Source organism: Harpegnathos saltator, unplaced genomic scaffold (assembly GCF_003227715.2).
Source record: "Harpegnathos saltator strain DR-91 unplaced genomic scaffold, Hsal_v8.6 scaffold187, whole genome shotgun sequence".
Lineage (NCBI taxonomy): Eukaryota > Metazoa > Arthropoda > Insecta > Hymenoptera > Formicidae > Harpegnathos > Harpegnathos saltator.
In genome coordinates, this window is record NW_020229969.1 from 290,588 (window position 1) to 307,711 (window position 17,124).

General features: G+C 39.6%; 1 long non-coding RNA gene across 1 annotated transcript; it reads right to left on the reverse strand.

The window, feature by feature from the left end:
• Positions 1–214: 214 nt before the first annotated feature.
• LOC112588290 (uncharacterized) lies at positions 215–16,415 on the reverse strand. Its single transcript, XR_003112743.1, has 3 exons — positions 16,293–16,415; positions 16,039–16,079; positions 215–411 (listed from the first exon to the last, which is right to left on the reverse strand). It is a non-coding gene; the product is annotated as an uncharacterized LOC112588290 (long non-coding RNA).
• Between the last annotated feature and the right edge of the window lie 709 nt (positions 16,416–17,124).

Sequence of the window (17,124 nt, forward strand, 5' to 3'; positions counted from 1 at the left end):
ATGTCTAATCAAATGCTAAAATGTACCTTGAAAAACATTTCGAAATGTTCGAAAGAAAAAATGCATTATGAAAAGAATTCTAACTATTGCGCTAACAGCGAACTACTAAACAAATGACTCCATCAGTGGAATTCACTATAATAACGGAGATTTGAGACTGGCCATAATACCAACTTTTTCTCTGGTAATTTTAAATTTGATGAAATTTGCAGGATTAATGCAAAACCGAATTCGGCAATTCGCCGGTGCGATTCGATATATAGCGCAGCGCCGATTTTCAGTCCCCTCAGCTTCTCTCGAGCTTCTCCTCCTCTCCTTCCCCCCACTCATTCTCTTACTAACTCTGCGCCCGCCACCTTCAATGCTGCCCCGCGTGGCTCCAGGGCTTCTTCTTAATCAGCGATCGCGGACCTAAGAAAAATAAATCGTCACATTATTCAACGGGCCAGTAATATGGATCGCGAAGTAAAAAAGAGGCGGAGGGTGCAAGAGGACGGCGCTAAGCGTCCGCTTGTAGCCGGCGAGATAACACACACACACTTTCTGTAATTCAACCGTACTGCGACGAATACTAATTCTGGCCATTAATCTCGAGCGGGTCCGAGCATCGCACGGACCTGTTCGATCTCGGCGTCTATTCTCTCCGCCGCCGCTAAAGAGGTATCACGCTTCGAGAGAGCGAGAGAGAGAGAGAGAGAGAGAGAGAGAGAGAGAGAGAGAAAGGGAGAGAGAGAGAGAAACGATCGCCGCAAGATCGCCGATCGTCCGATTGATTGGAATGCCCGAGATAAAGCCGAACCGACGCGTTAACTTCGAAGTGTTTCGCGAGTGGTAGCGTCCATTCGCCGATGGATCCGTTTGTCTAAACCGTCTCGATTGTTTTTCCTTGCTCTTCTTGCGTGACACGAGGAACGTACAGTCGCTGAAAAGAAAAATCGCAACATTTTCTTCTCATCAATAAGTTTCACGGTACTTTCGTATCCCCGGTGGGAGAATTTTTTATGTTAATTCTTAGAGGGTGAATTAAATAAAATGTGACGAAATAATTCGGTTTAATTCAATTTAATTTTGCTTCATTTAAACTTAAAGTTATGACAATCTTTTTCGCTTGCTGGATACCGGATGTGTTCTGAGTTCTGAGTCGGGTCGTAAAAGTGCGATAATTTCTCTGCTCTATTTGTTCTTGTCTCATGTCCACGAGATTTCCTCCCAAAACGTATTTGCTATTCGATAATATCAGATGAAACTTATTCGGTTTTGAGAAAGAGCAAGAGAAGCATCACAATGGGCAGTTTTTCCACAATTTTTTTTTTTTCTAAATGATCTCGCAGATTGCAAGATGATCTTTTCCTTAACCTGTTTCTTCAACTTTTTGTTTTTTTTTTCACTTTGAGACAAAAACGTTGAAACGGCTCCCCTGTCGGTGTGTCGAGAACGGATTAGTTGGAAAGTATTAATTGATCAATAAACGGGCAAAAGGTTTCATTAAACGGCGAGGAGCGGTTTGTGAAAGCCATAGTTACACGAGATACGTATCCATCCTTGCGAAGGCGCTGTAAACGAGGCATAGATGAAAAGGAGGTGGCGTTAAAGACCATGCGAGAGTAACAAATTGCTTGATGAGCTTGCAGATGAAGCGAGGTTCAAAGAGCAGCATCTTCCGAGGTGAGGATAAGTAGAGAAGCGCTCTCTCCCCTCTCCTCTCCCTCTCTCTCTCTCTCTCTCTCTCTCTCTCTCTCTCTCTCTCTCTCTCAATGCAGTAGGAGAACGTTGAAATTGAGGTGGAGTGCGGTGTAGCCCTTTGACCATCTCCCTCTGTTCGTCTTTCCCGCTTTCTCTTTCACGTTACTGAAGGATGCGGTTTCGATAACTTCCGAATTTTCGAATCTCGCGTATTCGAGCGTCGAGACGCGAGGCGCGTAACTTTTAAACGTGTTTGCATTTCTTTCGCGACAACTGCTCGAACTTCGAGCGAGACCAATTAATTGCGAACAAAACGAAAAAGAGAGAGAGAGAGAGAGGGAGAGGGGGAGAGAGAGAGAGAGAGAGAGAGAGAGAGAGAGAGAGAGAGAGAGAGAGAGAGAGAGAGAGAGAGAGAGAGAGAGAGAGAAGGGAGAGAGCACGCATATAAAATGAGAATTTATCATAAAGAGTGCCACTAATTTGTTGCGCCAGTGATCGCGCCTAAATCGATTACAATACACGAGTATCCTCGATTTTTTACGCATCGACGAATACAGTTAAAATTATTCGATATATTCTCGACGTTTAATTTAATTTGGTGCAGCGAAAATTTCACGCTTATTCAATGGGAAAATAATGATTTGATCTGCTGCGTGCATAAACTGCTGTCCGCTTTATGCGATAAACAAGTATTAATCATACAAATAAGGCCGAATTAAAAAGTCGCGTAATTAAAGTGAAATTACTCAAAATCAGTTAAATCTTATTAATATTATTTCAATTAGAGCGAAATCCTATTTAAATCAAATTTCGTTTTAATCAAAGCTATAAACGAGGGGCATCGATATTACTCCCGGATCAGTAATCATTAAACGAAACCGATACGAGTCGATCTCCTCGCATACAAGCGCACGAATGAATAAACATACGGCTCCGAAAACGCAAAGGGGCGGTCGTAAAATAAGAAAAAAATACTCATCGATAATCCACGAGTCGCTTGGACGGGCGACTTAATAACAACGAATTCGAATCTCTCGAAGCCCCCAGCCGATCAATTTTAAGCGCGAGTCACGTCTGCAGAACAATATTATGAGGTTGAATCAATTCTGCTCTTACTTTGTCAATCTTTTTTATCTTTGTTTTAAAGAAATGTTTAAATTTGCATTAATCAAAATATTTTTAATATTTTTAAGACGTTAGCTTAATGATATTCAATGTGTTCAATCGTTGCTGGTATCGCTCCCCCGCTGTTCATTCGGTTTTAGAAGCTCATAATACATCACGTCTTCCATATATCCCACCAAATATAGAGCGTCGCTTTGTGACTATAAATGTTCCGTGAATTTTTGATGTTGGTCGATGTTGATGGTTGTTCTGGATCAGCCCATAATTTCTTTCGCTTTGGTTTATCAAAATAAATCCACTTTTCATCTCCAGTTACAACTCGTCATAAAAAAACTCTTTTCTTTCTGTCTTCTGGCAAGCAAAGACATGACGATATTCAAACGACTTGCAATGGCACTTTCCCTCAGTTCATGGAACCCACTTGCCTTCTTTTCGAACTTTTCCCATGGTGTTTAGAAATTGTTGATTGTATCGACGCTGAGCTGTTTAGCCAATTGCTTTCCGTTTAAGCAGTGTTTTCATTCAATAATGCTTTTGCAATTCAGAATCTTCGAATTTTTTTTGGTTGACCAGTATGTTCTTTGCCACCCGATCGAAATTATCACTTTCGAATCGATGAGACCAAAATTTATAGTTGGAATACGATGAAGCTTGATCACCATAAGTTGCATCAAGCATTTTATGAGCTTCATTTATCGATTTTTCAAATCAAATACAAGAAAGTGGTGAATGTTGAAGATACAATTTTGTACGATCCATTTTAGACGCGTATAAACAATGTAGCTATTGGTAACAATAGCGCGCAAAGTGTCATATGTCGTAGAGAAATATCAAATCTTCCGGCGTTGCCAGATTTCAACATTCGTACTAACCATTAACTTGTTGCTGAAGACATCTATTGCTAGGGACCAGAACTAATTCAACCTCCTGATACCTCCAACGCGACGTAATCATAGACGTATATAATAACTAAACCGCGCATTTGGCCGAAAAGTCGTCACATATTAGAAAGAGAGAGAGAGAGAGAGAGGGGGGGAGAGAGAGAGAGAGAGAGAGAGAGGGAGAGGGGGAGAGAGAGAGAGAGAGAGAGAGAGAGAGAGAGAGAGAGAGAGCATGCTTCGGGGCACCATTCTGTTTTCGTCTGATAATATTTGAAGTGGGGATTTACGTGTATCGTTCCGCTCCCCTCTACCTTCCTCTTTCGTTCCTCACTAAAAGCCTCTTTACTCTACCGCGCGTCTTTAGAAAAAGACAAAATAGTACCCGTACGACAACTATCTCTTTCTAATTTCTGACGCGTTCTAACGAAAGGAGACGTTGAGACCGCGCGCGGTCTAGCTATTATTATAATACGTCTATGAACGTAATACCGATGAAGAAAACCGATGAAAAAAATCCCCGTGCAAACAAAAGACCACCGCCGCGAGCGAGACCGCGCGCGACAGCGAGAGAGAGAGAGAGAGAGAGAGAGAGAGAGAGAGAGAGAGAGAGAGAGAGAGAGAGAGATATAAACGAGAGCGCGTGTAACGGTCTCACGCGTCTCTAATTTCGAGCGCATGACGGCGTTTTTCCGGCGGAAGCCCTTCGATTATTCGACCAACACAACTCGCAACTTTTTCATCACGCGGGACTCGCGTCCGCCAGCGGTGGCGCGGAAAACCGCCTGGCGGCCGTGCGTGCGCCACGTGCAGGTCGGTGAAAATTCTCGCGCTAATCGGTGCGCACCAGGTCCGCGCGCGCAACGAGCGATCGGCCGCGGCCGGTCGGCTGCGCGATTCCGCATTGATATGCAATCGGGGTTCGGCGAGGTTCACGGAGGCCGCGATCGGAGGCAATCGTGCAGCCGTGCGCGCCGGAATTGCGCGAGAAAGCGCACTTTTGTGCGCGAGCCTGGCAAAATGATATTTAGCCCTAGTTGCCGACTAAACATGCGAAACACTGAAGCCCGCCCCGCCCGCGGCCGGTTTAATGGGTGGTCGTTGTTTCGCCGTCGCCGTCGTCGTCGTCATCGACAACGGCGACACGCGCGGCGAGAACGTTGAATGTGAACACGCGTGTCGCGGTGTTGATCGTCCGTTAATTGAGTGACAGCGGGTAAATACATCGGTCGCGGGAGCGCCGGTCACTCGATTTCGCTCGCCCGCGTAGCCTGACCAAGCGAATCAGCGCAGCTTTCCGTTGCCGACGCCGGCAAGTCGCCGCAAGTCTCGCCGCTCTGATGGATGAAGATCGAGAGCGAGGGGGCCGGGGAGAGGGGTAAGTTAACCGGGCATTTCGTTTATGTATTTATTGATTGTGGGAAGAGCGCTCTCTGGAGGAAGAGAAATCTTTCTTCTGCGAACGTGGATGCTTCTTTTCTCTTGAATTTTCAGTCAGTGTCGTCGACGATTCTGGCGGTGACGCACTCTCGTTATGTCTACTTGAGCGACAACGTACGTTTATTATTATTGTACCTGTGTTATCTGGCAATTGAGGCAGTAAGCAAGGAGCATGAAATTAATGTTTCGAAATGTTGATTTTACATTGCATTTTTGAACGTTTCTTGAATAATATTATATATACATTTAAAAACTATTATTTTGCAGTATTTGCAACTATTATCTTGCAAGAGTTTTCTACATGTTGTTGAAACATTTTATAAAACATTATGTCCGTGACGGCCATTCCAGTTTGTCAATATCATTTTTTTGTTTCTATGCAGCGGAAGAACGATTCCAATGTTTTCGGTCACTATCCTCTCATAGTGATTATTTTTCGTTTTTCTTTTTAAACCATTTTTCGGCAGATGGTAGTAAAATCCTCTCACAAAATTTTTACCATTTCAACAGCAGTTAAGTTGTCCGTGAAGATATGCAAAGTACTTTAAATCCTTACTTTGAGAAACAGTATTAAATGCTCACCTTTTTTCGACGCGCGCTTTTCACTTCTAAGTAGCGATTTACCCACTTATTTACACATGCTGAGACCTTCTCATGTATTTAGCAGTCGCTTGACGTGACATTTTCCGTCCTTTCGGATGTGTACAGAGAAACACAACTTTGAATCGCGATACGTTTGCGGCACTCAAATGATGAAATATATCTTTCTATCATGAAAGTCAAACGATAACTGAAGCTTTCTCTACAAAATATCTTAGAGGAAGAATCTTTCTACTAGCATCCCGTTAAAATTTCCCGTTTAACGGTTTTCATGTAAAAATTTTGTCCAAAACGTTTCTATCAAACAGACTAGAAGTAGGGGAAAGTTGGGCTTGGACCAGTTTTCAATTTCCTTTTTCATAATTCGCAAATACTTAATAAAAATGGTACGAGTCGTATAAAGACTGATTAAAAGTTATCCTTGATCTATTTGTGATATTTTATAATTTTTTTGAGATGGTTTGCACAACATCTTCTACAAAACACGTCTTCTGGAAAACTTCTACGAGTGTTACAATTTTGGCAACCAGCTTATTTAAATTTATACTACGGAGTTTCTCAAATTGTATTATGTTTCCTTTATTATACCGATTAATTTAAAAATTATAAAGAGAAAAAAATAAAATACAAATAATTTAAATAAATATGTGTTTAATTGAAATTACAATTTGTATAAAAAATAATTTTAATGATAAAAATAAACATTAAAATTATTAAAGTCTTTAAATTATTAAAATATTAAAATCCTCCCGTTTACGCCGCGCATATATATACAGGGTGTCCCGGATCTTTTGGAAACAAAAAATTGTGAAGATTAATCAGATCAAACTCAAGAGAAAAATCGAGTACTATTTTACAGAAGTCGCAATAGTTATTAAATTATTAACGATTGAAGATCACTACATCTAAAGGTTCCTTTAATTAATAACTTGAAAATTTGCGTACTTATTTGCAACTTGGTAAAGAACATTTTTATTCAGAATAACTTAATCTATAATTGTATGATGGCTATTGTGTAGCGGTAGATACGAGTATATTGAACTTTGAACCCTAAATCCTGAACCTCCCGGCTCTCTTGTCGGCTTTTGAAAATTTCAAAATCATCAAATTAACAAAAGTCAAGTCGCTGTTCTAACAATATATTCTTGAGACTAAATAGAGTAAAAAGGTCTAGTACCACTTCACCATTCGTGTTACTTCAATACACATGTATGATGGTGCGGCGCCGATACATCGCGAGAGATTTTGCGCGAGCCAGTTATCGTCGTCATCTTGACTCGTTTGATCAGATCGGTGATTCGGATGTCGCCACGTGGAGAACGTGGTTCTCGGTTCGCCGTTGCCGGGCTCTTCGAGTATGTACTCCTCGGGTGCAGACGCGCGACGATACCTCTCCAATCGCACGTAATATATATCGAGGGCGCCGTTGTTAATTAGGAAATCGCCTAAGTGCAATCTCCAATTAAGTTATTCGCGTTAATGGAACAGTTTTCCCCGCGCGTCTCCCTCGCGACTCCCTCGTGGCGAAATTTCGTGATGTGAGTCAAGTGTTATGTATACAAGATATCCTAAAGTCGCGCTCCGTGTCTCCCGAATCGATCGGAAATATGTAGATACGCTGTATGAACATTATGTTAATTGGCTGCAGCTCCGAAAAAGCTCTGCCCTCCGATTCTCGTGGAAAGAGAAAAGAAAAAAGAAAATTCGGCAAAGGAGAGTCGCAAATACGAACTTATCCAAAGCTTTTCCTCGCGCAATTATTATAAAATCTAACCGAGACAGTGCTAAAACGATCAATATAGTTGTCTCCGAAAGCTTTTAAGATTTGTTGTAGAGAGATGAACCTTCCGTATGACACACATACATATATCTTGAATCGACTGAAAACTGCTTCTGGTCTATTACATAAAAATATTATCTGAATTTATTTCAATTATTTTTCTCACACAGATTTTTTCACAAGACGAGTGAATTTATTACTCTTGCCCACTTTTCCTTGTAGTCTTTGTTAACATTCGTGAGATATCTACTTTTACCATACAGTAGATTCGTTAAAAAGGCGAAAAATTCGTTTAAGAAATATCGAAATCTTTTGTATAAGGACCCTTACTAATCTTCGGCGATTCTATTTTTAGTGCATGATAGATGACTAATTAATTGAGAAAGACGGAAGATTTGAGTAACAATTATCAAAAATACACATTAAGGTTCATATACTCACGAACCACAAGTTATTTATTATTTATATCATTATTACGAAGAATGCGCGAAGAATCCATGAACTCGACAAGATCGCTCCAAGATCCGTGCGTAAATTTAAGAAAAAAAAAAAACTACATTCATTATTTTATCTCGATTAATTTCTTCGATGTGCTAAAAAACTTTTTAAATACGTTCGGCAATATTTGGAATTTCACCGAATTTTATGAGAGTCGGAGAGTGGACTCTTTTTGATTAAAACGATAACATTTATCTATCGCTGGAAGAAAGATGACATGTCAATTAACAAAAAAAAAAAAAAAAAAAAAGAAAGAAAGAAACCTCGTCAGATCGCGTTATTATAAAATAATTAACTCGAAGAAGCTCTCTTGCCCCCGTCTTGACCTCTCTTGGAGCTCATCTCTCGCTTATCTTTCCCAGCCGAGGCAAACGGTAACTGTTTGATAATCACACTCGGTTTAATTGAATTACATTCCGAGCTCCAATTCCGTTTGGTGACGCGACGCCCGCGCCCGCGAAGAAGACGAGACCGAACAAAAAGTGAAATCGTTATTCGCGTAGCAGCGGTGGGCCGCGTTGATATAACGGGCCCGTTTGATAAGACCGCCCGCGGCGAATAACATTTTAATCTGACGGCCGCTCTCGCGGTCGTTCTTTCTCCTTTGCTCGCTCTCCCTCTCTCTCTCTCTCTCTCTCTTTCTTTCTCACACACACACACACACACATACACGAGCGTTTCTGTCGCTCTTCTGATCGTGTCTCTCGCTCGCTCATCCGCTCGTTTGTTTGACCTGCGAGCTTCCAGCGGGAAGATTGCCTACCTGCCGCCTCCTACACACACCTATGTAGCTGCTCTATGCGGCTCCTTGCTCCTCGTTATGACGCGCTTCGTCACGCATATTTACGTTTGCTTTATGGGCCGAGCCGCGCGCCAATGGCGTGCGCCCCTAATTTTAAGGAGGCCTCGCAAAAATAAATCTCTCTTCCTTTCCCATTTCACTTTCGCTATATCGCGCGCAAGGGGGCGCTCTCGGCGCGTTAATTATTTTATTAGATGATATTACGTTATTACGTTTCTCGCTCCTCGTTACTCAGTATTAATGCTGTCGATATAATTCGGGTATTTTTATCGAGTACCCAAACGCGCGCGTGTATTATGCAGTTTTTACGCGGTACATAAATTCGAGGATGTTACGTAACTTGCTGCTCGAATATCCGCGGAAGTACTCGCGGATATTATTCTGATGGTAAATAGTAACTAGTACGTACATAGAGAAGACTTCTTGGTAAGAGTCACGGAGTAACGTCAAAACAGTTAGGTCGACGTCATCTCTCAGCAAATAGTAGAAATAGACGTGGCGGGAAGGGTAGTTTCACCCCATTAGAATGGAATTCCTCACGAACAAAAAATAGTGTTGCATTACGGATGAACTATTTTACATCCACACAAAGTTTCAGAATTTTTTTGAATTTCCGAGTTCCCTAACCTTCCTTGTGAGTACAAAATAAATGTCCAGACCAGTAAACAACTAATCATAAAAATAAATTAATGATGGCGTTGTTGAAAAGGTCCCCTTAAGACCCACGCGCTCAACCGTATACAAAGAAGTATAAGATTAGGTTAGATTAATTATTTCAGAGAGGGGGGTTCAGAGGAGAGAGAAGCTCTGCCTCTCGCCCACTCGTATGTACTGATTAACATTTTTAAAAAAATGTACACTGTGTTGGAAATATAGGTTCTATTTATGAAACTACTTTTGTTAATAACTTTTTAATAAATTATAAGCGGCGGTTAAAACCTACAATAGTTCACTTAGTAAAGTGATCTCAACAATATATGTCAATGTCGAAGTAACTGGAGTTGACTTTCCTAAACTAAACAATAACCATTTATAATATACATGTTAAGCTAAGTACACACACTCAACTTTGTCTCAACTTTGCTTTTCTTAATTTCCTAATTTGGTATTATTTACCCGTAGGTAATTGAGAAACTAATTAAATACAATAAACTGAAAAGCTCTGCTTAGTATTCAAAGTGTTCTAAGGTGTTACAGTTACAGACGTGGTGAAATATCTCAAAGATTTGCTCGGCAATTCTCCCTCTTAGTATTAGGCCAACTTTTACATACACGGATACTCACTTCTCGCTTTCCCCGGCTTTTCTGGCTTTTCTGGCTTTGTTTTAATTTTCCTATACGTACGGAGTGTCGGCATTAAGGTGAACGGCGTCGAGGCCGCGGTACGCTTTTCAATCGAACGATATGAATTATTGAACAGTGCGCGCAGAGCGCGCTATGTCATATCTACGATCCGGCTTTATCCGATATTGATGGCTGTATTTTGGAACCACACTGGATTATTCCGATTATTTATATGCCGCGTTACGCCGGTTCAACGATCTCCTGAAAATGTTTTAATAGTCCTTTTTCCCCCCAAACTCTCGACGATATAATTATTTTTCCGATATCGGCCATTGCGACGCGGCTCGGGGTGGTCGGCGGCAAAAAAGGGAAGAAATGGGAAACAAAAAATGCGGAGGGGGGACACCGCGAGATGGCCGCTTACGCGGCGACGATAAAGAATGGAACATTCGACATTCATGGTATTCTCATTCCTTGCTACGATTATTATTGCACTGTCCCTTTTCGTCCGGAAAGCTGTGCTTCGGTCCGCGCAACAATAACGCGCGCGCGCGCGACGTAGACGCCTTTTTCTCCCCTCTTTTGTATTGTATACAAGGTGTCTGTATTGTGTACAATTCCGGCGATTTTAATTAATATTACGGAGGATTCTGAATTTAAATAGGGACGAAAATTCTAACGTAGAATGCCGAGGCTATGAATAAATTTTTGAATGAAAAACACTTCCAGCGGACGAATTTAAGAGTTGAAGAAGCTTCGCGCGCTCAGACATGATACAATACAACGCACGGTAATAAAGGTGTCCTCGTATACCCTGGCTTCTTATAAAAATTAAAATATTTTTGCATTGAAAGTCACTGGCGGTCGTGCCATATTTAAGTGCAGGTATTTAATTTGATTTCTGAGTTGGTGCGGCGTCCATCTTAGATTTGCTTCCGACATTTCATGAACATTCCAGGTTACTTCTTCAGGGAGAGAAACAAACTTTTTGAGGTTAAACAATTTCAACACAGGCTGTTCTTCTCCCTGAAGAAGTTTACGAAGAATGTCCATAACTCGTAGGAAACAAATCCAGGATGAATGTAGTACTTTAACCCGGAAATCAAATTAAATATTTCCCTATATCGCGGAAGTCTAAACTATCAGATTAAGTGCGAATATTTAATACCGGAAGTCTGGATTTAGGTGTCGAACGCTCGTATACAAGCAGAACTCGTTAAACTAAATAGAGGAAATCTCTACCATTTTAGAAATTACCACGGTAATTATTGAGATATCAAACCAGGTGCGATCTTTCGTGTGACAAAAATATGGGACACCCGAAAGGTGCTTCATCTATTCATTTTAACTATTTGTGTGGCACATTTTTTTTTCCATTTGATAGATTTCTATGAAATCATACATTTCTATGTTTTTGAGTCGCTAATTACAAATTTGAAGACAGATTTCAAAAATTCAGAACAGTTAGAATATGGCTATCATATAGGAATAAATTAGAATAAGTTTGAATAAATGTTAATCAGATACGATATAAAGATTTTTCAGATTGTTAATTACAAGTTTCACGTTAGATTTACAAAATTCACTCAAGTAATTTGTTTATAAACAAAATCTAGCATGCAAAAAATTCGGGAAAAGTATGTATTGTATTTTGATATACGAAGAATATTCAGAAAAATTTCTAACCACTAATTTTAAATATTTTCTAAAAAATTAAGTATTTCTTTTCTAATCGTTTGTTCCAACTTTGTTTGTTTGTAATAATTGAAAATGGACAAACGGATATAAAAACCATGGGAAATATACCGGATGTTTCAGACCACCCGGGCCACCTAATTTTTTCGTTAATGTGACACTTTAGAAAAAAATATTTCAGACAAAAGTTGTAGGGCTTCAAAGGATCTATTTACTGACGCTTTGAATTTGACTTTCGCATAACCTTGAAAAATCCAGTTAAGATCAACATAAAAATCTTAAACGGATACCCAAATTTTTTATTACATCACCCTTTCCTAGCAATTAATTTGAATAACTTTTGTCTGAAACATTTTTTCATTTACCTAATATTTTTTGAGATATTTAAGGAAAACCTGATAACTTTTTCAATATTTAACTCACGATATCTCGCTAACTATTTATCAGAAGAAAAAGTGGTACAAAACTGTTTTACTCTATTTAGTCTCAAGAATATATTGTTCCAATAGCGCCCTGAATTTGGTTAATTTGATGGTTTTAAAATTTCCAAAAAGCAAGTTAACAAAAGTCACGGCGCTATTGTATGCCGGACGAGACACCAGGCATAATTAAGATAATTAAGAACTTCACTTGGTAAGTTCGTTTAATCTTACAATTATGCTTATAATTGAATCACCAGTTACAGATATTTCAATGAAGAATACATTGATTCTATTTTCGAGAATTGCCAGTCTACACGATAATATTTTCGCTTAATCGTTTCGGACAAATTTTCACCCCCGAGTAAAATTTTATTTAAAAAAATTTTAAGAGCACATATGTATCCATGTTTATTTTCATTATCGCTTCGAGTGCATTTTCATTCGTTTTTAATGACGCTTCACTCCGAGGACTAAAGTGAGTGATTTAATTCAGAGAGTAACAATATTATCCAAGTAATCTCTTGCGCATATAAAAAATGTATTTAATCAGCGAAAACGCGATACGATTTTGTCGCATGATCAATTACAAACAAAATTATTCATCGATATCACGTGGAAAACGTCATATGTATCCGTGTTATTTTCACTATCGCTCCCAATGAATTTTCGTTCGTTTTTCATGACATTTCATTCCTAAAATTTTAATAATTTTATTCAGAGAGTAACAATATTATCCAAGTAATCACATATCAAACGCGTATTTAACCGACGAAAATGTGATATGTTTTTGTCCCTTATGATTAATTGCAAATGAAATGTATCGATATTACGTGAAACGTGCCACGTCTGTAACAGCGATTCGGTTTTTAAATGTCCGAAACGCGAGAGATATTTTCCGCGTCATGGCTATGTCTCTCTCTCTCTCTCTTCCTCTCTCTCTTTCTCTCTCTCTCTCTCTCTCTCTCTCTCTCTCTCTCTCTCTCTCTCTCTCTCTCTCTTTCTCTCTTGACATTTAAACATTTATTCCTGCTTCCACTTTCGCTAAGAATCCTCATGCAGATTTCACAGCTACGTATCCACTAACGAGCGCGACTGTCCGTTTTCTGCCACGCCGGTTGGTTGGCCAGTCGAGCGACCGGCGTGACTGCGCGAACGTTACATTCATTATTTGAAATCAGACACGAGGAACTCTCACGCTACTTGATAGCGGAAGTACCATTTTAGCGTTATTTTGAAAGCCGAAGAAATGCTGTATTTCCGAATCGGTTGAGTTACAAACGAAGTGCAAAGTGGTACAAACGGGTACAAACGATTCTCCATCGCCTGCATCCGCGACGTATCGCAACGCTAATATTTTTCCTTGCAAATTTCACGTGCGGAACGTCTCCGACACTCTGTTCCGTTGTTCCCGACTCACCCTTCAGCCTTAGCGACGAATCGTTATTGCGACGAACCGTCCGTCCGTGCTCGAAAAAATTATTCTTTTCGAGAAAGAGAAAGAGAGAGAAAGAGAAAGAGAGAGAAAGAGAAAGAGAGAGAGAGAGAGAGAGAGAGAGAGAGAAAATTTTAATTGTAAACGCTAAGATAGATAATATAGAAGTCACAGTTTAGGCATAATGTAATGTCTCCTGTCAAATATTTTCCATCTAACGTTTGCGAGAAGACTATTTTACGTACATAAGAACGAAACCATCGAAAACATCTGCTCAGGCTTTGTAGAACTGTCTCACATAACTTTTTATAGCTCGATATCCCGGAAACTATTTCTCATCAATTTTAAAAGTTCAAGTCTTGTATTGTATGAATTCGAAAGGCCTTCTAACTGGAATGGGGATTAATCTCTCAGACTTGATTGCGTGAGTGAAACAGGGCTAACTTTAAAATTTTTAATGGAGACCCCATATATGAATATGAAAATAATAATGATAATCGTAATAACAAATAAGAAAGGAGAAGGGTTCTAAGCTTATCAGAGCTCCTACCAAATGTTTTTGACTCACAATACCTGATATCACTGCCTAATCGGCAATTGACAGTTCGACTGTACGTAGCAGTCGAGTGGTAAAAGCAATCACAAAACACAATCACAATCGCAGGCTTTTAACTACAACGACATGATTGATATCTTCAAAAGTCGACGCGGCAGAAATCGCGTAATTAATATGACCTCATTTGGACATCAGGTCCGGATAAAGTGATACAATCAGGTCCTAGTAAGTCATGCAGCGTAGATATCAAGATTTCATTAATGATTAATAGTCAAGTCGTTGTTGAGTTATCTTATTGAATTCTTCTCACGTTTGATTTCAGATTAAAACTCCTTTACTCACTCAGAATCATTTGGTTCATACGACGAGTCGAGTCCACATCGAAAACTAATGTCGGTATTCGGATTGATTCGACGTCGAAAGCATATAAATGTAGAGCTGTCTGACCGTAATTTCATCATCGCTTCAATATTTATCGAACCAATTACTCAAGGAAAGTCAATGTGTGCGTATATGTTTATAAAAGAAAAATTACCATCAATTTGTTCATATCTTGCGACCGTTAGAAATGAGGAATTGTCGCGGTGATTCGTTGAATTTTTTAAATTGACATTGCGCATAAATATTGTGCACAAAATATCAGATTAATATTCGTATGAAGTGTTGCAAAAGAAAGCCAGCTTCAGTGCAATCAGTATGGTTTTCCATTCGTCAAATATATGTCTTATCGATTATCACTCTCAAGGTTCCGCGTATAATTTTTCGCAGAATAAATATTTCCGCAATGATTAGAGAGGAAGCAAACAGTGCTTCTCGCAATTCATATTTTTATTAAACTAGATACGAACGCATAATATCGCGCACTATTTTTTATTATCTCTAAACCCGAAAACCAATGCGATTTATATATGAGCATGCATTATAAAACATGACGCTTTCTGAGCGTTTGATCCGCACACTCACCCACTTTCGTTGACTCCTGTGACTCTGCATCCGTCCAATGTCCAGTCTCCTCAGCATCCAGGACAAGTTTCTTTTTTCACAATATTTTGTCGCTTTTTCTTCCTCTTTGTTTATCTTTTCTCTTCCATTAATTTCGATGGGATTTAAGGAAAAGAAATGGCGAGACAAAGAAGCGCGTATATGGTCGCGTTCAAGAGATGAGATTTTTATCTCAAAAAGAAGCAAACACGATAAATTGCAACGTTCCGAGAATGTACGTGAGACGCGATTCGCGTAGAATCAATCGCGAATGAAAATTACGACGTTTAGACAAGAGAGAAAAAAGGAAAATGTTTTGTTTCGCGAACGGTAATTCGAAAGAAACGCACGTCTTGTTTCGTAAGGACTAAGTTGTATTGTAAATAAACGCACGTATCGAATTTATCGGTAATTTCAAATAAAATATTATCGCTTCTGACACACGTGAAAAATGTAGAAAATTGATAAACTCGACAGACATAAAATTTATCAAGCCAAATAAGATAAATAATGGTGAATTTTACGTGCAATGACGCAATTCTGATCAAATTTTAACATTACACACTACTCGAAGCAGGAGTTATATTGATTGAATCACAGCAAATAATTCCATATCTTGATTTCAATATAATAACAAACTAAAGCATTTATATCTGTATCTTCTAATGATTCAGAGTAAATATAAAAGAGAGAATTATATATTATATCTTAAAAATTCCGTTGTGTAATACGGTTATTGAAAGACACGATCTCCTGATTATTTCGAGCAACGTGTGAAAAAAGTATAATTAAATCGCATTGATTTTCTCGAGATCTCGCAAACACCCGTCACCATAAAAATGTCTTTTTTTCTCTGACTCACCGATACACAGCAGACAGAGTCAGCCGCGTTCTGCTACGGATCTGTAACAAAAAATATAGTTTTGTTAGTTAAACCGTTGGGTTAAAAAGTTAGATTAGGTTGAGTTCAATTCGCGGAAGCGCGCGCGCAGATACAAACGTTGACCGTTTGCCATTGTAATTCAACGGCTTTTCTTCCAATCGCTCGGTTTTCGATCGCAATAAATCAAGAAGAAATGACCAAACGATCAAGAACAAACGATCGGTGAATCTCACCTTCAAGCCGACTCTGCTCGGCCCGAACCGGATCCTCCGGTGCGACATCGGCGTCCGTCGAAACTGCGCCGATCCACCACCACCACAGCTATCGCGTGGCTGCAAATTCCAGCAGATCTGTAAGAAAAAACGAGTTTCCTCATTAGTATGACAGCGACAAATGCGCCCCGCATCAAGAATACAAAGACTCGAGACTACAAATTAGCTTCTTCAACTTAAGCAAGTTAACCAATATAAGTTTACCTTTAAAGAACCATGAAGCACTGCTATTGCTCAAGATGCTCCGGATCGTCACGCACACACACGCACGCACACACACGCACGAATATTACACGTTACACGCGCGCGTACACTGTGATCGAGCGTGAAAATTCGGAAATTATTACGCACGGCGATCCGCCGATCCGTTCGCCGCCGCGGCGTAAACAATAATGGAAACGGTCGCGGCAATCGCGTACTTATGAACATGTTGTTTTCAAAGTCGCGCGACCTTGTCCCGCCGGGACGTGTCTCAGAGAGCCTATAACATTGTGAAAAACTTACCTTTTTGCACAAAAAGGTAAAAAGAGGCGCCAAATACACGCGCAACATGTATTGTGTTATTTTTAGAAATTTCAAATTATTTTTTTTCAATATGTATCTTTTTTATATATGTAACATAAAATTTTACAAGTAAAATTTATAACTATAATAAAACTCTACAACACTAGTTTACAAAACAAAGTGATATAAACAGCAATGTTTACACTTTTAGTACTATGCATCGTACCGCACCTGAGCGTGTATCTTTGGACAATGTAATTGATTATTTTCGTTATACAAGTAATAAGTT